The following is a 25894-nucleotide window of genomic DNA, read 5'->3' on the forward strand; positions in this document are numbered from 1 at the left end:
TTATATATCAAGTAGGTTCCTGGCAGAAAACAGATTATTAGAAATTGCAATAGTGATAGTCCCAGATGGTTTGTAAAGGAGTCATAAATGTACAACTACATGAATTTTCTTAGAAATATGGCTATTTGAAGCAATTAAAATGGTCTCATAAGAGAATGTGAGGAGAACCATCCAATAGGAAATGGTGGGTATAATACTGAATAGGTAGAAGCCATGAAGTAGGAAAAAGTGAAGACAAGATAAGTATTTTTTTTTGTCTATAAAGATAATCATGACATGTTTGAATTAATGGGAATTATTAGTAGGGGGGAAGTATTAACTAGGACAAAGAAACATGAATTGCTATTGCAGAGTTCTAAAGTAGGCGAGGTGGAATTGAATCTAAAGGAGAAAGGAAATATGAAGACCACAGAGTTGTTGTCTAGCAATAGGAAGACGACTGGAATTATGTGGGTACCACTTCTGGCCGATGGGTTTATGGGTTTATGATGGGATTTAATAGAATTTTTATTTTTCAATTGCCTTGATTATATTGATACATGAAAAAATATATATATATGTGTGTTCTATATATATGTGTTCCTACCTGATCAATTTATTAAATTTGCCAAAGGAATGGATATTTGGGATGAGTGAAAACTCATTTAAAATAAATATGATTAATTAAAAGTAAAAATATATATTTGGCTATAATGAAACAATTTTTGAGATTTTTAAATGACTAACTTTATTAATAATTTAATAAAATCAATTAGTAAACATTAAAAATTTCTTGAAACTCTCAAAAAATACCAAGTGATTATGCATTATTTGCTTTGCCTCTTTAGTTTATTATAACAATGGAAGAGACGGGGCTTATCAAAAGTTGTGGAAAAGTGGTATGTTGTGAATGTGAATGTGACCAGCCACAATTGGAAGGAAAGATGGTAAAAAATGTTTGAAAAAAATCTTTGCAATTTCAAATGCAGAGGAAATAGGATGGATACACACAAAAACGAAGTTTAAAAGAAAAATTAATTAATTATTAAATTTTATCTATCTAGACATCAAACTAAATATCTACCTATCTCTATCATTTATTGTTTTATTGAATGCCCCTCCCAACCTCTCTCCTCTCTTTTACTCAGAAAATCTAAAACCCTTGGGAAAATTCCTCCAGGGTAATTTGTGCATATGTGTGGATGAGGAGGGCTGGTAGATACCTGATCTTCCTAAATAATATAATTTCTGTAGTAAACTTAAGAAATGATGTTTAAATTTCTTTCTGCAAGGTTATAGCTAATTGCTATTCACATTTGCTTTGAAATGTTCATGATTTATAATAGAAACTCTGTTTTAGTATGTCAAGGACACAGAAAAATGCAAGTGTTTATAAATTAAAGAAAGAAATCAGAGCCAGAAGACTGGGAAATTGTGGAAAGATTAATAATATCATTGGAAATCCAATTTGCCTGCACAGAAAATCATATTTTCTGGGAGAAATATTAATATCAGAGATGTCTAAATGGGTTATTTAAAGATTAAATTCCACAGGATGGAGAAGTAAGAACAAAAACAAAGTCAAATAAATAAAAGACTAATATTGCAGAAATGTGAGATCTTCCTGATGAATGTTGCCATCTACTTAAATGCATTTTGATAATGATAAATTATAAAAATATTATTCAGAGCTCAATTTTTGAGAGTATTGGTAGAGATGGTTATACAAATTCTGCTGAAATAGGGTCAGAGATATTTAACATGCTAGATGATGCTGGATAATGGTAAAGTGTCAGAATGTAAAAGGTCAGAAACCTTACATGTACCAATCTTAAATTCTGACCCTGTGGAAAGGACCATAGTGGGGTGTTCTTTCAAAGACAACATTAATGAATATGATCATCTAACTTTCTATATTATTTTGTTCCTTTGAAAATGTTAGCATATTTTCACAAAAATTTCAGCAGATATTGGAAAAATATGTATTAATGTCTTCATATATTGTGAGTATACAAATATGGTAACTGTATTCTTATGATAAGTTTCTGCAGCAACTTTTAGGCACTAAACAGTTTATATTTTTCTTTCTCTCATTTCTTAATTGCTAAAGAGACTTCATCTCTCCTCCAAATATATTTCCAGGACCTGTATCATCAGCATCATTTTTTAATACATCGTGGGATTTTTATTATTGTCTTTTGTACATAGTAGACAGTGTGATTGGCATAGTCCACTTCATCAGATAATATCAAAGCGAATTCCAGAGACCATATTTACATACTCAAAAAGGAGTCCCTTGGCTTTCAAATCTGCTCCAAAATGGAATGTAAAGGTGTTGGTCCATAACTGAACAGCATGAGCCCGTGCTTTCTCCACCAAGTCTTGAGCTTTATGCCATTTTCTCCAGAAGGACTGATTTTCAGGTATATCTGATTTCTATCTATTACAAGATCAAACTAAAAACTCTTACTAACTGCTTGAGATTTTTATAGCAAAACATTTACTTATCAGGAACGATAAAGATTTTTCTTAGTCTACTTCTTTTATTTTTTAGAAATTCCACCATATTCATAGTTTTACATATTTGCATAATTTTTCTCTATACCTATATTTTAGACTTCTTAAATCTAAGAACTAAAGTTTTACGTTAAAACTTTCTTCAGTATAAAACTCCCATAACCAGAAAGTTTGGCCAAATATAAGGACTTTAATTAATCTTGTTTTAATTCCTTTATTGGAGGTAATGATGAACTCTATCTGAATATTTTTTTGTAATATGGAGAAGTGAAGAAATGAAGTAATTCCTTTAAAACATCACACATGTCATGATAAATTAGATGCAATAATTAATAGTCATAAGTAGCAAAGTGCTTTTCAAGATTGTCTTGAAACCTGGAAGAATAATGATATGGCTTACTTATAGTTATTTTAAAAATTAAAAATTGCCAGGTGCAGTGGCACACACCTGTAATCCCAGTGGCTCAGGAGGCTGAGACAGGAGGAGATAGCAAACCAGCCTGAGCAAAAACGAGGCACCAAGTAACTCAGTGAGTCCCTGTCTCTAAATAAAATACAAAATAGAGCTAGAGATGTGACTCAGTGGTTGAGTGGCCCTGAGTACAATGCCCAGTACCTCCTCAAAATATAAATTAAAAAAATATTTACTATACTTTTGTCTGTTGAATTTTGGGTTCATGAGAAGTTAATGATTGATTTTAAGATTAGTAATCAATAGAAAAGATGAGTGATTTTTCCTATTAAATCATACCACAAAGGAGTCAAGGCATCATGGAACTTGTTCAGAGTACAGGTCATATTCCAAACTCCTAATTTAAGGTTTCAGTCTTCATCAACAAAGCTGTAGAGTCATTCACTCTGAATCAACAAGAATATCTGGAGTCTAAAAAGGAGAGAAAGAGGTGTCAATTGTTTGTGCTACAGATACCAAGCTTGATTGTCAATAATAGATATGAGATCACCATCATCTACACAGGATTGTTAAAATTAATACTTATTACTTGGCATCTTCTAGAACTTCATTTCATTTCATCCTCAAAATGCTACCAGGTAGGTGCAATCATTTCCCCCATTTTATAGAAGAGAAGACTGAGAGTTGGATTAATGAGTAAAGTTGCCAATGACCACACAAACACAAAGATGCTAAACTCATGCTTTTACTTTTAAGTTACAGAAAATCATCTACCATGATTTTCGGACATTATTAGTTCTGATTTTATTTTTATTGTCCTTTGCTCCCTATTGTGTATTTTTTAATGTTTTCTGCTATAAACACATAGACCAATTAAAAAAGTATAGCTGCTTTACCTTTCTCTCTCTCTCTCTCTCTCACCATCTCTTCCCTTCAATATCTCTCATTTTCCATAGAAGGAAAGGCAGGTGGCTCACCATGTTGTCATAGTACCAACTTGGTGTAAGCATTTCTTTGGGAATGTCTGTACAGCATGATGTTATTATTTGACTAGACCCTTTAACCGTTGCATTAAAGAAGGAATACATTATAGACTTTTCCTGTTTCTTAGACATCGCTTCTGAAGAGAGAAGTAAAGATGATGAAGGGATACAACTTTAATATGGACCTCCAAGCAGAGAAAACTTTGTGCTGTCCAATATCACACTGCATAGCCATGTTGTCAGACGTGTGTGGTGCAGGAAGGCTCCAAAAGTTTTCACTTTTGTTTTCATTTTTGACTCTGGTCTCAACACTTGAATTTGGGAAGAAGCTTCCTTTAGGTGAAACATATAGTTGGTTTCATCTCTTCACTCATGTAATTACAGAAGGACATGTCTATGTGATCAGTAGTAGAATAGAAGAGTTGAGAGTCCCCGTTCTTAAATATGTACTTTCACAGACACTATGTGTTTGAATTCCTGCTCCTTCACTTAGTTATTCTTAAAGTACTTTTTAAATTTTCCTCTGTCTCAGTTTTCTCTTCTTTAAAATGGAGATATTATTTGGGCTGGGGATGTGGCTCAAGTGGTAGCGCTCTCGCCTGGCATGCGTGCGGCCCGGGGTTCGATCCTCAGCACCACATACAAACAAAGATGTGTCCGCCAAGAACTAAAAAATAAATATTAAAAGAATTCTCTCTCTCTCTCTCTCTCTCTTTAAAAAAAAAATAAAATGGAGATATTAGTAACACTACCTATAATCTGGGATGTTATGAGGATTTCATAAAAGTGTTATGTACACAGTGACATATATTAAGCATCACCTTTTATAATCAAAGGAACATTGGTCATAAATATTGTGTGTTAATAAAAAGTAGAAAGTAATTCTACATTAAGGATCCAGCAAAGCTTTTCCCAGTAGCACAAAAGCCTGGACATAGCTTTGCCCCAGTCCTCTGAGATCTTCCATTCATAAAGGTTTGTATCATGACCATGTCAACATGTACTGTTTGCCTATCCTGTTCTGCATTCTGAGTTGTAGATGTAGCCAACCCAGAAAGTCCCACAGTGGGAGGGAACTTATCCTATAAACCAGAGTCACAGGGAGGAGGGGTATCCATCTTGACCTGGATTGAAGAGTCTAAAAAAAAAAAGAATGACCTTAAAGACATGATTCTACTTTACTGATATCTTCAGCACTGGAGCCACAGTGGAAGATGCTCCTTCACACGCAGGTCCTGTTATCTGGTGGTCTGCCACTTCCTGTTTGGTAAAGCAGTGCTGGTGAACAGTTGATCATCTTCCAGGACTGGAATCCACATTCAGGTTGCATCATTGGCAAGCTCATGCAGAACTGTAGAATTTATTCACCTTTCTCACATTTAAAATCAAAGTAATCTCTGTTTAGTTGAATTCAACGTTGTATATTATATGTAATTCTATGCAGAATCACAGATACTATGTCCACCTTTGGAAACCCTTAAGGTGGCAGATAGAGTTTCAAGAAAGAGCTGAGATAATTACAGGAAGAAAAAATCTTTGTGTAGATAAAAAAAAAAAAACCTTTTTCTTTCTATATATTTTGGTTCTACATCATCAAGTTTATTCGAAGCTAGTCCAGGAGGATAAGGCAGAACACACAGTGAGGAGTCTGTGCTCAGTGGTGAGTGGCCTTTCAGTCCCTGTGCTGCTGAGTGCCTGCTTTGTAAAGGTTTGGCTGCAGGCAGGGCAGTGATTGAAAAAGTGATGTGCAGAGACCTCTAGAGACCGGAAAGCTTAACTACACTTAATGCTATGCAGACATGCTCCAGTGCTGTACTGTAATTGAATTACTCGGGGAGCCATAACACAGCTATAAAGAGAACAAGGTACTATTCTATTCCTAGTGATGTGGTTAAAATCAGTGTTCTCCAAAGCCTTAATCTTTCGGCTATTTTCCCCTTAATGAGTTAATTAAGGTAAAATATGCTTTACGTTTGCTCTACTGCAAAAACAATGATTAAACAACAGATGTTCATATCAAAAATCATAAATTATCAATGTGTGCAGAATATTTACTTTTAGAAAAATAGTAAACACTTATCTGCTGCCGTGACATAAAGAAATTTTGTTTATCTTACCTTTGGTTAAAAAAAGAAAAGAAAAATTGATACTATTCACATTTTCTTTCTTTCTTTCTTTCATATTCTGATGTCATCCTTTTGAAATCTTTGACACTGGTCAGCATATTTCTTTAAATGCCCATTAATGATCCTATACAAACTTATAAGAATAAGTATACCACAGTTTATAGTATTGTAAACAGATTGCTACAATCAGCCACATCTCCAATGTATGTATGTATGTATGTATGTGTATATATATATATATATATATATATATATATATATATATATATATATACACTCTGTAGACTAAGTTGTAAATGTTGAATATTTTCTGATACAGAAAAATAGATCTGGTAAACAAGTATGGCTTCTGTTGCCGCCCCCCCCCCCCCATTTGTATGTATCAATGTACTAGACATTGGTATATTAGTCATGGTCTCCCCAAAAACAGAATCATAAAGGGATGTGTGTGTGTGGGGGTGTGTGTGTGTGTGCACACGCATACATATGCATGTTGGGATAGAGAAAGAGAGAGGAAGCAGTGATATTTATTTATTTATTATTTATTGAAGCAGGCAAATTCAAAATGTGCAGGGCAGTGTGAAAGTCTGGAGATCTCAGGGGAGAGCTGATTTTGCAGTGTCTATTCCAAAGAAAGACTGGAGGCAGAGATCCTTTAAGCCCTTCAACTTCTTGTGTGAAGCCCACTTGCACTAAGGAGGGCCATCTGCTTTGCTCAATGTCAGCTGAAACCCATAGATTAGTGTTCGACCATGTACAAGGTACCATGGTATAGCCAAGTTGACACATCAAATTGATCATCACAGGGACCAATTCTAATCTAACTTTATACAATGCAACTTCTCTGAGTAAACAAAAGCAAAGCAAAACAAATAAAACCCCCAAACACCCCCCAAACAAACAAACAACATAAATGCAAATATATAAACATATAATAAAATATATAATAATAACTGGTGGATTTTTTGTTATTATACTATAAATGCTACCTAATCACAATGAACTGTTTCTCACAATGAAATACATTGTCAAATGTCTACTTTACAATTAAAATTCACTGCTACCTGATGTCTGGTCTACCGTAGCAAAGATATTTTCTTGCCATTGATTTTATGCTAAAAGTGTCAGTATTTAGACGAATATATGAAAAAAATGTTCAACATCTCTAGCAATTAGACAAAAGCAAACTACACTGAGATTTTACCTCACTCCTGTCAGAATGGCAATTATCAAGAATACAAATAACAATAAATGTTAGCAAGAATGTGGGAAAAAAAGGTCTACTTATTCATTGCTGGTGGGACGGCCAATTGGTGCAACCTCACTGGAAAGCAGCATAGATTCCTCAGAAAACTTAGAATGGAATGACCATTTGACTCAGTTATTCCACTCATTGGTATATACCCAACTGACTCAAAATCAGCATTCTCTAATGACTCAGCCATATCAATGTTTATAGCAGCTCAATTCACAATAGCAGAGATATGGAACCAGCCTAGCTGTCCTTCAACAGATGAATGGATAAAGATAATGTGGTATATATACACAATGGAATATTGGCCATATAAAAGAATGAAATTATGGCATCTTCTGGTAAATGGATAGAACTGGAGGCTATCATACTAAGTAAAATAAGCCAATTCCCTCCAAAACATAGGCCAAGTGTAAATGCTAACACACAATAAGGGCAGGAGTGGAGAATAGAAGTTCATTGAATTAGACAAAGGAGAATGAAGGGAAGGGAGGGCTCTTGGAATAGGAAAAGAGTAGAATGAATCAGAAAAAACTCTCCTATGTTCATATATGAATACATGACCAGTGAAACTCCTCATCAAGTACAACCACAAGAATGGGAAGTTATACTCCTATGTTAAAATATACTCTACTCTCATGTTTATCTATAAAGAACAAATTTTTTTCCCCAAAATTAGGATTTAGGATTCCATTGTTTTTATATTCCATTCCAAAGTTATGAATCAAGGCAGATATTTCTTTCATTGGCTCAATGATATATTTTTTAATAGAAATATTGGTTGAGATATATTTCCTTTGTATTTTAAATAAAATTGCCAAATGAGCAGGTAAAATAGTGATGATAATTTTTATTTTTAATTTTTATTTTTTTGTCATTTTGTCATTTTTTAATCCAAAGAGGCAAATAAAATACAAAATATGTCATAATCTGTTATGTGTTGAACATTAGGCATGCCACAATATAGGTATCAATGAAGTTTACATACTTCTTCTTACTGAAGGGGTCATCTAAAGTGATTGCTAAAAAGCTTCTGAGATGTTAACCACAACAAAAAAGTTTGGAATAATTCAGAAATTCACAAATCAATGAGTTTGAAATTCTATTTAATTAATTTTGAAGATCCTAAAAATGTTTATGCTTAAATTCTTTATGCATCCCATATTACACTCAAGGAATGTAAAACTACCATCTTTTCTATTTTATATAACTGAATCTGTATAATTTTAAGGACTTTGGTGCATTGATCTCACACTGAGACAAGTTTGGAAAACTTTCTGTATGTAACTGTTTATAAAGGGTCTTACTTTGATGCAGTCAATTTTAATATAGTTACATTCTCTAAAATTCACCAAAAGGATTGTGTGAAGATTGCTGCTGGTGTCAGACATTGCCTTGCTCTTTGATTCTGACAAATAGGAACATCATTGCAAAATTAAGGAGTGGGAGAGTGATGATAATTTTTAAACACTAGTGATATAGCTAGATACCAAAGATCATGCCCTCTTAGTTGAAAATTAGTTTGAATTAATAAATATTATCCATGGAAATACACTTGAAATATATCAAGAGTGCTGGTACTAACACCAATATATATTGAAATGAATTTATTATATGATATCCAAGTCAGGAATGGTGGCACACACCTGTAATCCCAGTGACTTCTGGAGGCTAAGGAAGGAGGATTGCAAGTTCAAAACCAGGCTCAACAACTTAGCAAGGCTGTAAGCAACCTAGTGAGAATGGGTCTCAAAATAAATATAAAAACGGCTGGAGATGTGACCCCATGGTTAAGTGCCCCTGGATTTATTCCCCAGTACCAAAAAAAAAAAAAAAAGAGTATGTACTGACTGCCTTTTAATATCTGCTAACAATATTTGTAAATAACAATTTAGTCTATTTCTGAGAGTACAACACTGATATTCTTTTTTAAGGAAGGATGTGCATTCTCTTAATATGAGATGAATAGAATATGACTGTGGATTCATTTGACCTAATTAGAAGAAATTGCTCACACACATGAAATAAATTGTATAAGGTTAGATTGCAGCCTATTTTTACTCATTTCTAAAACAATGTATAATTACATGAAATTTACTAAGAAGTGATAAAGTTATTGGAAAATATCTAAAGTTTTTTAAAAAAATTAGATAACTTAATTTTCCAGCTTTATTGAGGTATAATGGAAAAAAATAGAAATTGTGTGTATGCAAGATATTCAATATGGTGATTTTATACACACATACACACACATTGTGAAACTGAAATGATTACAACAGTCTAATTAGCTGACAAATTTGTCACCACACATAGTTATCATTGTCTGGATATTTGTATACAGTGAGGACACTCAGATTTGCTCTCAGCAAACAGGAGTATTATTAACTATAGTAATCATAATGTATATTAGACCCTCAACATTTATTATAATTGAAAATCTGTATACTTTTGAAATTCTATATACATATCTCCATTTACTACACTCTCCAGATCTTGAAAATTACCATTCTGTGTTCTGCTTGTGTGAGTTCATAAAAATGAGATGCTGTAGCATTTGTTGTTCTGTGCATGGTTTATTTCACTTAGCATAATGTCTTCCATATTCAGTCCTGTTGTTGTAAATGATAAGATTTCCCTTTTTATGGTTGAGTAATATCCCATAATGTGGATAGATATGAGATAGGTGGGCTTTCAGGGAGAGATAGAAAGAGATGCTTACTAGGTGAAAACCCAGTCTATGAACATGACCAGTATGCTTGTCTCTTCCGTTAGATCAATTAAACTTCTAGCAAATTGTCTTACCAGATCAACTAGAACAATGATGCAATCAATTCAGATGTCATATATTCAAAGACCTACATGATGTGTTAACCACCCTTTATTACTAGACTGCTTAATGAAGAAGAAACATGCTAAACATCAAATGTCAAATGATTGACATAGAATTTGATTTTCATGAAAAGTTGTTTGGGAACCTGCACATTTATTCCAAGAAAAAATCTCCATATAGTTAGAGAGTTCAATCCTGGGTGCACGATTGTCTTCTCTTCTTTGAAAGGTGAGCATCTTGCCTTTGGAGTGTGTACATCTTAGTTGACTTTAATAAATCATTGCTTGTGCCTTGCTTTTGATGTTTCCCAGTATAAGTCAAGAACCCACCCAGGTTGTGCTGAGGTCTGCCCCCTCCCTTGGAAGGGCCTGCTTGGACTCCTGTCTAGTAACAGAGATTTAATTGCATGCATAGATAGGTACCTACACACTTCATGTATCCATTCATCTTTCTATATACTTTACTTCTTAATTTCTTAAAAAGACCAAAAGAGTGACACTAAAAACCCTCATCTGTATTATAGACAGTAGTATATTAATAGCTATAAGAGCATTTGATGCACCTAATGTAATATAGCTGGTAAAACCCATAGTAAAGATTAAAAAAATGGTCTGAACAACAGCTCTCTGTTTTGCTTTGTTTTAAATCGAATAGGTTATCAATGTTGTTTAAGGGTGGATGGTATTCACGACATGCAGTAAAAGTATGGCTTTTCATTCTTTCTGAATCCAAAGATAGTTAGAATTAAAAGAGAGGTATTGAAATGCAAACTGGGCAGAAGCTGAGCATTGCATATATCAGATGAAATCTGAATATATAAAATATTGAGTGAGAAACCATAACATCAATAAAAACACACAACAACGAAAACAAAGTGAAACGGGAACAGTGGTGATGAAAGTAAGTGACGCCTAGTCCTAGGGGACAGAAACTTGGCAAAGTGAAAAGAGTAGATCAGTTGGGAAGGATGGGGATACAAAAATATGACAATCACAAAGACAGTTTTCTCTCTCCCTTCTCTCATATGAGAACAGGAACCATGTATTGGATTAGCCTATGGTGTAATACGGCCGTAGTGGCTGCAAATTAGAAGAAATAGCCCTGAATGTCAAGTGCACAGTGCTGGGCACTGGCCATGCCTAGCACACTGATTCTGAGGAGATCATCTTGATAAAATTGCAGGTAAAATGTACCTGACTGATAAAGAGATTCATTCCTGAAATCAGATATGCGAGAGAACACAAGCAGCACAGTGGGAATGGCCTTCTGAAGAGTGAGGGCAGAGGCAGGGATTGGCTGAGTTTCAAGTTGGTCTAAGTAGGATATAAGCTTTCCTACTACACTATTCGTTTGCAGGAGTGATTCTCAAATATCTTATTTGCATTGATTGAATGTATTTAATTCATGTATGTCTGGTTGAGACAAAAGAAAAAAGGGCAAGAAGAAATTTGTTTTGAGACCTGATCCACATAATTTTTACATACCTATGTGCACATCCATGGAATCTGTAACAAGGTTCTCGCACACTCACCTTTGCAAGAAACTGCCATGCTGTTTGTCATATGGTTTGAGTCAGCTTTTTCATTGCTGTGACCAAAAGACCTGCCAAGAACTGTGTATAGGAGGAAAAGTTTATTTTGGCTTATGGTTTCAGAGGTTCAGTCTATGGTTTGTGTATATCATATCTCTTGGACTGTGATGAGGCACAACATATGGTGGAAGGGGATGGAGGAGGAGAGTAGCTCAAGACATGGTAACCAGAAATCAGAGAGAGCTTGGCTTATCACAGACAACATATAAACCTACAAGCCATTGTCTCCAGTGACCTATCTTCTTGAGCCACACCCTATCTGCCTACAGTGACAACCCAGTTAATTAATCTATTCAACTGGATTAATCCATTGATTAGGTTATAGTTCTTATAATCTCACTATTTTACCTCTGAAAATTCTTGAATTTTTCACACATGAGCTTCTGGGAACCACCTCAAGTCTAAGCCATAACACATACCAAAATACAGAATGACTTTGCTCTCCCCCACTAGGGATATTATTTTCACACGAGTTACCATTGTTTAGTTTTGCCTATTCTTGAATTTCATATTAAATAGAGAATCTCAAAACATATACACTTTTGTGTCTGGTCACTCAATCAAGCTTTTTTGGAGACTTCACAATGTTCTTATTATTCAGAAATGTGATCTTTGTATTGTTATGCAGAATTTACTTGTTTGTTAAAAGAAAACAATATTTTAAGCTGGACATGGTGGTGCATATATGTAACACCAGCAATTCTGGAGGCTGAAGCAAAGGGATTACAAGTTCAAATGCAGTCTCATCAACTCAGTGAGGCCTTAAGAAACTTAGCCATATACTGTCACAAAATAAAAAAGAAAGATAAAAAATTTTAAGAAAAGGGCTGGGGATGTAGCTCAGTGGTTAATGCTCCTGGTTAAATCCAAAGTACCAAAACCAAAAACAGAAACAACAAAAAAATCTTTTATCCATTAAGTGAATAGAAATTGGAGGAGTTTCCAGATGGGAGTTATAGAAGTTGGTATTGACATTCACATATATCATTGCATTTAATTTTCTTAGGTTTCCAACAAAGACTGGAATCCTTGGATGATGAGGTAGTGTGTACTTAACTTTATTAAAAACTGTAAGGGTTTTTTCCAAGATTTTCACAGGGGTCACAGAGATTTATGTTCACATGAGCCATGAATGGTAGTTTCATCTTCTCCACAATCTCTGTAGCACTTGGAATCATTAGTCTTAAAAGCTCAAATCCATGGCTGTGTGATGGTATCTCATTGTGGTTTTAATTAACATTTCACTGGTGACTGATGACTTTCAGCATCCTTTCACATGCTGATTGACCCTTTGGGTGAAATGTCAATTCAAGTGTTTGATCAATTTGTTTGTTTGTTTTTGAGCTTGCTGCTTCATTTATTGAAGTGCTTTATATATTCTGGTTCGAAGCTATTAGTTTTAGCCTGACTTTTCATGCCTTTTTGGTTATTTAATGGTATTTTTTGCCAAGCCAAAATTTTTATTATTCTTGAGGACTAGTTAGTGAAATTTATACACACACACATACACACACACATACATATATAGAGATATATAGAGATAGATAAATAGATATAGAGATATAGATAAATAGATAGATATAGTGCTTTTGGAGTCTTGTATAAGAACTACTTATAAAGACAATCAGACTTCTGGAAAGTCTGTAATTTTAGTTTCCAAAGTTAAGTCTAAGATCCATCTTGATTTAATTTCTGTGTATTATGGTGTGTGTGAAAGAGAAAAATTCACTTTTCCCAAATAAAATACAGTTTCTACAAAATTCACTTTCTATGTTGAATTGCATAGGCGTAGTTGTCATAAATGAATGTTTCTATATCTAAAGATCTATTTTTGGATGCTATAATATTCCCTTATTTTTTGTCTATCTTGATGTATTTTATTGTACCTCCATATGAATTTTAGAATCTTCTTGTCGATTTCCAGAAAAATACCAATTGAGCCAGGCATGGTGATGCACGCATGTTATCCAACACCTCAGGAGGAGGCAGGAGGATTACAATTTCAAAGCCAGCCTAAGCAATTTAGTGAGACCATGTCTCAAAAATATAAATTAATTAATTAATTAATTAATTAAAAAGAGCTTGGGATGTGGATCAGTGGTTAAGTACCCCTCTATTTAATCCCCATATCAAAAAAGAAAAAGAAAAAAGTGGTAATTTGATTTAGATTAAGTATGTCCATCAATTCAAGGTAATTGCTATTAAAAATATTGTTTTGCATTCTCTGAATATCATACTTATTCTCCACGTATTTGAATCTCTTTTGACTTCTCTCAGAAACATTCTGTAGTTTTCAGAGTAGTGGAACTCCAGAACCTTTTAAATAATTAACGTAATAATTAGTTATAATAACAATGGTGATAATTTTATTTACCAAAAAAAATTATTAATTTTGTCTCTTGTTTTCCTTTTCTTCTTCTTGCTTAACCCCTTTATTCCTAAGTTGCCTAACTTCCTTCTGCTTCTTTCTATTTGTTCTTCTTGTCTCCCTAACAGAGTAAAATTGACATCTTTTGGGGGGGGAGAAAAAGTAATTGAAATTCTGTTCAGAGAACAATGACTCCATTATAAAACATGTGCCAGGACTTCAGGACACGGGCACTTGCCGCCTTTTCTACTGAGTCCTGTCCTGCGATTTCCCAGCAAGAGCTAATCCTTCTGGGTAGAATCTATGAACATAGACTCAAAAGTCACTGATTCTTCTTCTCTGGACACTTCCATAGAAACTTTTACTGGAGAAAGGTGATAGTATCAGAACAAAGGTCATTCCCAAGGTGGTGGGGTGTGTTCTAGGAAACCAGGGTCGGCCTACTGCCCCTGCACCTTGTGGGCCAGAGAGAAGATCACATGAACTCCAGGCATGGCAGTCAGGTTTGTCTTTCTGTAATAACTATACAATGATAAGCATTTAAACAAGTTTTCACATTACTCAATATAAGTAATAATTTCCAATAATTTCCTCCTTTGAGGGTGAGAAAAGATAGTTCATGTTTGCATTTATTTTATTTTCTTCAAAAGTCTTATCTCAGTATTGACAGGTAAGAAAAAATACACTAAATTTCTGAACATTTTCCACGTAAATCAAGACTTCTTAATTGTGAACTATTTAAATTAACCCTCTTTCATTTTCTTTGCTCTTTACAACTTAGGGAAAGTTAACTAAATTAAAAATCAAATAAAAATGTTAATACATATATATCTTGAAGAATCATCTAGGTATACACAATTCAAGATGGACATTGATTTTTGCTTTAGTATACCAAAAAAAATCTTTGCATTGGACATTTAGGGAGTCTAAAATTCAAGATTCAGGAGTGTTAAAACTGATTCATCTAAATAATTAAGTATATCATGATGGACGTATTGCCAGCATGGTTTAGTTCTGGGAAAACAGTTGAAAAAATACATGAAGCTAGTAGATAAAATATAATGAAAAGCCAAACGACTTACTGAATGAACTGTGGTCTGGGTGTTAGTAGTCCATGATGTATACTTTGGTGCTACTCAGTGTGTTATTCTCTCAGATTCAAGGAGGGCTATCAACAAAAAGCCTTTGGCTATTGCACCTTTAAGAATTGCCTCTGTACAGGGAACAACTTTGCTCAACATCATGCTCTGAGGAGGTGGCCCATGTCCAGAGGATGTATCAAGTCTGGTTTAGCATGAGATGGCAATTCAGCTTTACAGAATTGGACCTAACTTAACCTCTTAGCCCAATCCTACTTTCCCTGTCTTACAAGTTGCCTTCTATATAAGTCTCAGGAATGCTGAATTCTTTCACACTCTACCTCCCATTGAAACAAACACCTGGATCAAGCCCTGCCACATTTTTTTTCCTTGTATTTGGAGGTTATATTATTTGGCCCATACAATTTTAGGAATAGCAATGCACTCATTGGGTGTTGTAAATTTTACCGTTAAAAAATTATCATCTTTACCTTTAGGGGTAATTATCTTAAAATTTAACTTTTATATAAAAATTTATATTAACTGCTACTTTTTTAAAAACTTCGTTACCTTTAAATTTTAAATTTAACAGTGCCCCCCCCCCCTTTTTTTAAAGAGAGAGAGAATTTTTAATATTTATTTTTTTTAGTTTTCGGCGGACACAACATCTTCATTTGTACGTGGTGCTGAGGATTGGGGGACTGACATCTTTTATGTTTTCAGCTGTAATTTAAATGCTTGGCATTCTTCATTCATACTTTTATCTATTTAATTTGTATTTCCTTTCCCCTCCATTTACTGCTATATGGTTTATATTTAGTTGTTGTTCATGTTTCCAGTGATTTGAAAGGCACATGTTGCTCTTGTTTTTGGTAGTTGTTATGATAAAGTTTAAAGTAGAAACTTCTACTTCTCTAAGCCTGATAGACAGTCTGTGGGTGAACCTCATAACCCAAAAAGCATAAGCAATTTATCTCCTGTGCATTTTAATTTACACTTGATCCTGAGAAACTCATTATAGGGAATGAGTTTTTCAACAGTTTTTCCTTAGTAACATGAGGCAATGAGCAATTTAGACACAAAAACATTTTACATTTTTGGATACAAATATAGTAATTTTAGAATTGTTTTGTTTACAATTTTTATATGACTAACATTAAAAACTAACTCAAATGTAGTTTGATGTTGAAAGGAATTGAGCTCAGTTTGTGAGCGTCTGTGAAGAATCCCTCTTGTAAACCAAAATAATTTCACTGAAATCAACCATAGTTTTCTTAACAACACATTGAGAAAATACTGTGTATGTTTTCCCAGCAAACAAGCCATTCAGAACCCACAAATTTGATGTCTTTGCTAACCTTTTCATCAAAAGCTGTTTCAAAGAAGATGTGAGAAGATTAGTAAATGATTAGTTTAAACTTTCTATTTTAGTGCAATCAAATAGTTCAACATTTCTAGATTGCATTTTTTTTAATCGACTAGTATTATTTTCTTACTCAGCCCAGCTGTTTTTGACAGACGGAATAGTGTAATCTAGGAAGTGGCAAGGGAAGTTTAAGATCTAACTACAGAGATGGAAAATTACCTCTAGTGCTAAATACCAAGGGACTCAACAAGAGAAGAATAAAACAAAACACTACAATCCACAGAAAGGGCATAAAATAGCTGGACGTGGGGGAGCATTTGAATATTTGCTTTGGGTAGTTCTGTAGTATATTTCCTCTAATTTTTAAACTAGGGAAATTATAATCTTTTAGTATATAATAGAATTTGAGTGTATTTCTATCATTATCAGCTAATCATTTGTGTTCACCTGTTCTATAATTCCAATTATTATTGCTTTTTTTCTTATTCCTTATTCTGAACACTATAATCATTTAATATATTGTAGTCTAAGCCATCAATTACAAAAAAAGATTAAATATAAATGATGAAAAACTCTTATCAGTTCTTATTGGTCTTTTATGTTTTTGAACATGTAGTTAGTTATGTAGCTCTTTACTTTGGTTTAATATTTTTTTAATGTAAAAGTCAGGTATATAAATGTAGTACCTTCTCACAGAATCAAATTAACTATCAATTAAAGCTTTTCTACCATATACTCTAATGTGCATGTAACACAGCCCTATAATTCTACACAATAGTAAAATGATAAATGTGGATAGTATGTAACAAAATGAAATTAATCTCAAGGTAGAAAAAATTAAAGAGAGGAAGTGTAAGCCATATTAAGATTATAAAAATGCTGACAAGCCTATGCAACTGCCCCTATTTATCAGCGAGATTTTGCAATGTTCTTGGGAGTTAATGATTGTGGGAGGAATTCATATCCAGATGTAAGACTGAAATTTATTTAATGAAAGGGACAATGGATTTGTGGACAGAAAATGGGTGTGCAGAGCAGGAGCAGGAACAGAAGATGGGGAGAGGTCTCATTGCCCTCTGGACTTTCCAAGGGGGTGTTAGTGAATGGTGAGCCTTTGTTCAGAATTAAGCTTAATTCTTATGAAGCCAGTGTCTTTTTATTCTTAGCATCTTCTTTCTGGAAGAATGTTTAGTACTAACAAATGTGTTCCCAAGTAAGGTAAAGTTTTAAACTTCAGGTTCTCTTGATTCTAGATTCAAACCCACTTTGGCAGGTCTACCTACTTAAAATAATTGAAAAGGAAATTCATTGCCAAGGTGTTCAGAGCAATGTCACCCCCTCTGTCTTGCAAGTGTCCCAGAAAACTCATCCTGTTTCTCATTCTTCAATTATAGCTTTCACTCTTCCTTTATTTCCATTGGTAGGTTAAGACCATAAATTTTAAAGTCCAGCCAGCATCAGGATCTCCAGGAGTGCTGGTTGAAAGCAGACTGCCAAACCCTCTTGCACAGTTTCTCACTGAGTTCTTCTGGGTAGGTCCTGAAAAGTTGCGTGTCCAAGTTCCTCTGTGATTTTCTTGCCGCTTTGCAAGGATCACACTTTAAGAACAGTAGGCAGAAGAAACAGGTCTCTTTTTACACTGTGTATACAGATAGTTGCTGACACATAATGCTTCAACTTACAAATTTTGGACTTTATCATGGTGTGAAAGTGGTACTCACTTGGTGAAAAATATACTTTGGATGTTGATATTTTCTCAGGCGAGTGTGGTGTGGTCCATCTCACAATGCTGGGCAGTGGCAGGGAAGCACAGCTGCTGATCAGCCACACAACCATGAGTGTAAGCAGCCAGCACTATACAGTTTGTAGGTGTGGTCAGCACATTTTAAACATCGAATCGTGACTAAAAAATTCCTGTCTGTGCATATACAGGTGTTGAGCACTTCGTTTTAAAGTAATGCTTATCTTAGCTGATTTTGCTCAACTGTAGGCTATTATTGTTTTCTCAACACATTTAAGGTAGGCTAGGCTGGGCTATGATGCTCAGTAGATTCATTGTATTCAACACATCTTCAATTTTTGGTATTTTCAACTTATGGTAGATTTATCAGATGTAATCCCATTGTAAGTCAGGAAACATCTATATTCAAACTCTGTTGATACAATTTTGGAAGAATGTGTTTATAACTCTAAGAAGAAAAGCAGTATACAAATGGTTTTTTTTTCCTATTATTATTATTATTTTTTGCAAATGTAATTCACAGATTAATTCATGTTAGGGTGATTATATGAATCACTTAAAAAATACTGAAAAATAGGTTTATTTAAAGTAAAATGAAAGTTGATTATACAGTTCTCCCTCAGCATCTGTGGGCTATTAGTTGCAAGACACTTTTGGAACATGAAACTCTGTAGATGCTCAAATCTCTTTTACAAAATGGCATAATATTTGCATATAACCTATGCAATCTTCTTATATACTGCAAACCATCTCTAGATTACCACTAATAAAATGTAAATGCAATATAAGTAATTATAATAATATATTGTTTAGAGACTGATGAAAACAAAAAGAAATTGTTTGCGTTCAGTATAGCCACACTTTTTCAAATACTTTTGAAACACAAGTGGTTGGATCTGCAGAAGACAACCTGTAGACAGGGGAGGGCAGAATGAACATATTTTTTATTTTTGCCATAATTTTTATACAATGCACTTTCATGTAAAAATGATATAATGTAGTTTCTTTTTTTTTTGTATCTTTTAAACTAAAATCTGGAAGAGTCTGCTAAGTATGTCATTTGTCTCCTACAATTCTATACAATCGTCCCTTCTTTCATACAGGGATGAACCTATGTTTCAGTCAAGAAAATCCTTGAAGAACATTTTTCAAAACTTGCCTAATAGCCTGAAGTATTAAAGTTACAAAGTTTCCAAAGAAATCTGATATACAGAATGGATAGAATAGTGATAATATAAAATATTCTTCTTTATTCAATGAGGAATCTAAATAATAGCTAGGAAAAATTCTCATTGGAGGGATTTAACTGACCACAGTGTATCTAAAATTTCTTATCAACATAATTGTCTTTAAATAGGTACATGGATTTCAACATATGTAAATGAACATATGTAATTATCACAATTGTTTTTGTGGTAAAATAAACATAACATAAAATTTAGCATCTTAGCTATTTTTAAGGTACATTCACATTATTCTGCAGCTATAACCATCATCTATTAACAGAACTGTTTTTATCTTGCAAAAGTGAAATGTCATACCCACTAAACAATAACCATCCAGTTTTCATTTCTCCTACCCTTTGGTAATCAGAATTCTACCTTCCTGTTCTATGAGTTTGAACACTATAAGTATCTCATATAACTCATATCACTTAATCTAATGTCCTCAAGATTCATCTAGATTATAGGATATCTCAGAGATACCTAAGTGTGAAAATAATCATATATATAAAATATTTGAGTGCATTCTTCATCTCAGCTATTGTGAATAATGCTGCTATGAACATGGATGTATGTATGTCTCTTAGAGATGCCAATTCAGATGTGTTGGGTATTGTGTTAATCAGCTTTATGTTGCTGTGACAAAAAAATATCTGGCAAGAACAATTTAGAGGAGAAAAAGTTTATTTCGGCCTCATGGTTTCAGAGCTTCATCCGTGGTTGGCCAACTCCATTGCTCCAGGTCTAAGGTGAGGCAGAACTTCATGGTGGAAGGGCATGGCATGGCAGAGGAAAAGAGGAAAGTTGCTCAGGGAACTTATGGAAGTACAGGGAGGGTGGGAGGGATGTGGAGGAACATGAAATATATAGAGAGAGTCTCCAAGGTTACTCTCCCAATGAACTGCTTCCTCTAGCCACAATCCTCCTGCTTGTGGTTACCACTCAGTAATCCATTCAGATTCTTAATCTATCAAATGAATCAGTCCAGTGATGAAATTACCCACTTTCATAATCTAATCTTTTCAATTCTGAAGATTCCTCCAATATTTGTCCCATGCAATTTTTCAGGGACATCTGATATTCAACCATAATCTAGACATAAATTGAGAAATTATATTGTTTTGTTTCTGTTTTTTAATTTTTGGAAACCCACATACTGTTTTCCAATGTGCTATATAATTTTATATTTGTATCAAAAGTGCTCAAGGGTTCTAATTTTTTCATATTCTCACCAAAACTCTTTTCTTATTTTTTAATAGTAGTCATTCTAATGGGTGTGAAGTGTTATGTCATTATAGTTTTGGTTTGTATGTACTTAGTGATTAATACTGAATCTTTTCAAGTGATTATCAATTATGCATCTTCTTTGGAGAAATATATAACATATTGTTCATTTTTAATCAGTTTTTGGTTGGGTTTTATGAGTTTTCTATATAGTACAGATGCTTGTTTATTACTATATGAATTGCAAATTTTTCTGCACTCAGTAGGTTGCATTTCCCTGTGTTGTTACCACTCATTGATGTACAAAACTTATTTTTCATGATGTCTAATTTGTCTATATTTTTGTTTTTGTTGTTTGTCTTTGGTTTCATTTAAAAAAGTGACCACTAACCAATCTAGTATTGTGATTCTTTCTCCCTATTTTTTTCTGAATTTTTGAATTTTAGAGTTTACATTTGAGTCATCTATACATTTTGAGTTAACTCTTGTTTGTGGAGGAAAATCTGACTCAATTATTTTGCATATGGACATCTAATTTCATACTACCATTTCTTCAAAATACTGTCTTTTCCCCATTGAATGATTTCAGCACTATTGTCAAATTATTTGACCCTATATGTGGGATGTCTTTCAGTTTTTGTAAGTATTTACTTCTTTTCAGCAATGTTTTATAGTTTTCAATGTACAAGTCTTTCAACTCATTGATTAAGTTAATTCACAAAGATTTTATTCTTTCTGATGTTATTATAAATGGAATGCTTTTTAAATTTATTTTATTTTTGGAATCTCATGTTAGCATATATAAATTCAACTTATTTTTGTATGTTGACTTTGTATCATGCTATTATGCTGAATTGATTTACTCTATTAGTTTCTGTGTGTTTGTGTCTATAGGTGGAGTTCTGAGATTTTTTTCTACATGTAAAATGATATTATCTGCAGAGAAAATAATAATTCTCCTTTTCAAACTTTGATGCCTTTTATTCAAGGTTCTTGCTCAATTGTTCTGGCTAGAAGTTCTAGTACACTGTTGCATACAGGTATTAAAACTGGGCATCATTGCCTTTTTCCTGATCTTAGAGGAGAAATTTTCAGTTATCATCATTGAACGTCATGTTCATTGTAGGTTTTCCAACTAGAACTTTTATTGTTTTGAGGGAGTTTTCTTCTATTCCTAGTTTGTTGGAGTATTGTATTATGAAAAGTTGTTGAATTTTTTAGGTGATTTTTTTCTACTTCAATTGAAGTGAGCATATATTTTTTTTTAGCATTGTTTTAATTTGATGTATTATATTGATTAATTTTTCAATATAGGAGTATCTCCTTACTCCAGTAGTAAATACTACTTTGTCAATGCTATTTGTATAATTTTTTATATTCTTCTAAATTTGGCTTGCTCTTTTTTATTCGTGGTTTTGCATCAGTGTTCATAAGGGATATTGGTTTAGAGCTTTCATTAGGTTTTGTAATGTCTTTGGTGTTGTGTCATACTAATACTGATTGCAAAGAATAATTTAAGGAATATTCCCTCCTTTTCAAATTTTGAAAAATTTTGAAAAGGATTGGTATTAATTCTTCAGAAGTTTGATAGAACTTACTAGTGAAGCCAAAAGATTGGTTTTTTAAAATTTATTTTTATATTTTATTTTGTTCTTTTCAGTTATACTTGACATAGTATATATTTTTATTTATTTCTGCAAGCATGGACTATGTCTTATTCTATTTAGGATATTAGTCTTATGGATGTGCATGATGTTGAGTGTTTTTTCTTTTATAGCATTCAATCTCCTTTCCTAGATTCAGTCTCCTCACTTATTATGAGTCTACTGAGATTTTCTATTTCTTTTTTTTATTTAGTGTTCACTAAAAAGTTTTTTCCCTTGAAATTTGTCTGATTCATATAAATTAATCAATTTGTTGGCATATAATTATTTATGCTAGTCTTATAAACCTTTATGCTTTTGTTGAATTAATACTAATATCCTTACTTTTACTTATTATTTTAATAATTTAATTTTTTTTCTTATTTATTCCTTCTAAATATTTGCAATTTTGCTGATATTTTCAAATAACTTTTAATTTCATTAATTTTTGATTGTTTTATATTTTGTACTTTTTAAATTCTTGTTTTAATCTTTTCATTTCCTTCTTTTAGTTTTTATTCCATTTATTCTTTTCTTTTCCCTCGGTTATATTGAAAATTGATTTGAAATATTTCTTCTTAAATGTTTTTATGGCTATCAACTAGTACTGCTGTTTCTGCCTTGGATTAATTTGGGTATTGAATTATTATTTCTATTTATCTCAAAGCCTTTTATAAATTCCCTTGTGGTATTTCCTTTAATACATTGGTTGTTTAAGAGTGTGTTGAATTTCTGCAAATTTGTAAATATTTTTTCAGTCTTTCTTCTGTTTTAACTTCATCTAATTGTTATATGAGCAGATGTATTATATGATTTCTATGTTTTAAATTAATATCAAAATATTACTTGGATCTGACAACATATATCTTAACCTCCCTTTCCCTTCTACCATCTGTGAGTACAAAGCATCTCTATTTCTCTTACACGGTGAAGTAATAGTCACTAAATGATATTACTGCTAATGTTTCTTCCCTTTTGTAAATTTTTCCCAAACTTGTGATATCAAAGATGGATCAGTTCATGCCTCTTTCCCGGTCAAAATGGTAGAGTAGCTTAATTTCACATTGTGACAACTTCCGGGCATCTTATATGAGTCTCTTTGTGACATCAACTTTTACAACTCTCCATCCTAATCTAACTTCCATTACATGCATAGTTTTCATTTTGTTTTCTTGTCCTTAATATATTCTTAACTCAGGTCTTTTGTACTTAACATTTCTCCTGTAGTAACTAAATTTCTCTGAATTTTCATTTGCTTTATGCAAAACCCAGCAGGTTCCCAAGATCTCCTTCAAGTTTAATAGTTTGCAGACGAAATCATAGAACAGGAAACCATCATACTTGTGGTACACTATGTTTCATATAAAGGCTATTGATTTAGACCACAATGAAAAAGGCATGACAGAGTCCAGGGAAATCAGAGACAGAGCTCCCCCTTGTCCTCTTGCAAGAGAATTATGTGGACAGTGCTTATTTCTTCCAGAAAAATGTGACAATCTATTTGAAATATTGTCAGCAAAAGCATGTTCACCTGAGCCTGATGTCCAAATATTTTATTCTGGATTGGGCACATGGATAAGGTGGAACAGTTACATGGTTGACCTTAATCTCTAGCCTGTTTAAAGATTGAGCTGACACCACATGATCCATGGCCTTCATCATAAATCACATTGTTAGCGTAGACTCTCTAGCATGGTTCAAGTTCTCAGATAAATGATGATGCTCTAAGACAGGATATTCTGAGAGCTGGAAGAAAAGATCCAGAACAGTCTTTGGAAGCACTGATATCTTACTGCAGAGCTTGCTTCCTCATTTACCCAACATTTATTGGAAAGGCTTTGCTAATCACATAATCTAAAATAGCACTAGCTTCATAACTTACTCCTCATTCTGCCTTATCCCTTTCTCCCCACTGTCTCCATCTAAGAGTGACATGCAAATATATCAATTTCTTTATTTAATTGTTTATGTATACAACTGGAAGAGAAATTCCATGAGGAGAGGTTTTTCTTTTTTTCTCATTCACTGTTATATTTCCATGTGTTAGCTCCTGAAAATGTATTTCTGATGACTCAATCCAAAACGGGTAGACTTACTCAATTCATTGTGTACATGCTCATCTATCTATCTATCCATCTGCCTACCATGTATTTATTTATATAGATAGTGCTTCTTGAACAAGCACTAACAGGGGGATGATATTTCAGGAGAAGAGTGTAGAGAAACAAAAATCATAAATTACTTTTTCTACCCTAGTGTAATTATCATCACATTGTAACTAAAATACTAATCAGTCTCTTTTCCGTTATTTATGGAAGATAATCAGAATTTGATGAATATAACATTTTCAGAAATTTAAATAAAATTTGCGATAGCTTTACAAATAAATTCTCAATTTAAATCAATTGATATTAAGAAAATTCTGTATTTCATTGAACTTATAGAAGTGATAAACAGATCAAGTTTTTAGACCTTTCAAATCATGCAGAAGTGAGATCCTATTTATTTCCTCATTAAATACTGATAAATGTTTTTCTTAAAAAAATGAAAAGTCAACTACTACAGTCATCTGTAATGTCATTTTATTAAAAAATACTTTCTTACTATACAGGAAAAGATTTAGATAGGTCGTAATTTTATAGATTATCAAAAGATTCACATTCAGAAAAATATGCATTATCTAATTACTGAATTCCAAATGTTCTTGGGAAAGAAAAATACTAAGCAAAGCATGAATGAATCACAAGATATTCCTTTCTACTCTTGCTTATGGATGCTCTATTTATTAACTTTCATTTAAAATAAGTATGTAAGTGTGGAAGAATAAAGCAATAGGGTACACTGAGATGGAGATTTTACATCATCCCTGACTAACATCATATTCCATGTGAGCAAATTAGCAGATGTGATGCTTATATTAGTGACAAGGAATGAAGTTGTCATATTGCGACAATATTTCCACATGAGTCTCATGAAAGATAGAGCCCCCTTTTAAAGATCACCTAAAAGTCTGATTTGAGGGGGATGCAATAATAATTTGTAGTATTTAGTATCTATGGAATTCATTTTTTGCTTTAATCTCTAAAATATCTTCAGGGGCAGTGGCTTTATAATATTAAAGCACACTTACTACAAGACAGACTCTAGAGAAAAGTAACCAGTAATTATGAAAATGATTTGGGCATTAGCAGTATAAAAGTACCTTATGCAAGTTTACCTGTGGCATTCATAGACTCATGCAACTGAAAGAGACATTAAAGTTAACCAAATTCAAAATTCTCCTTATTCATTGGGCTGGGGATGTGGCTCAAGTGGTAGCACGCTCGCCTGGCATGCATGTGGCCCGGGTTCGATCCTCAGCACCACATACAAACAAAGATGTTGTGTCCGCCAAAAACTAAAAAAATAAATATTAAAAATTCTCTCTCTCTCTCCCTCTCTCTCTCTCTCTCTCTTTAAAAAAAAAAAAATCTCGTTATTCAAATGAGAATCAGAAAAACATTGTAGTACCAGTATACATGCTAGCAGATGGAAGGGTATTTTTAACAGCTGTGAAATTC

This window comes from Marmota flaviventris, chromosome 7 (assembly GCF_047511675.1).
Source record: "Marmota flaviventris isolate mMarFla1 chromosome 7, mMarFla1.hap1, whole genome shotgun sequence".
Lineage (NCBI taxonomy): Eukaryota > Metazoa > Chordata > Mammalia > Rodentia > Sciuridae > Marmota > Marmota flaviventris.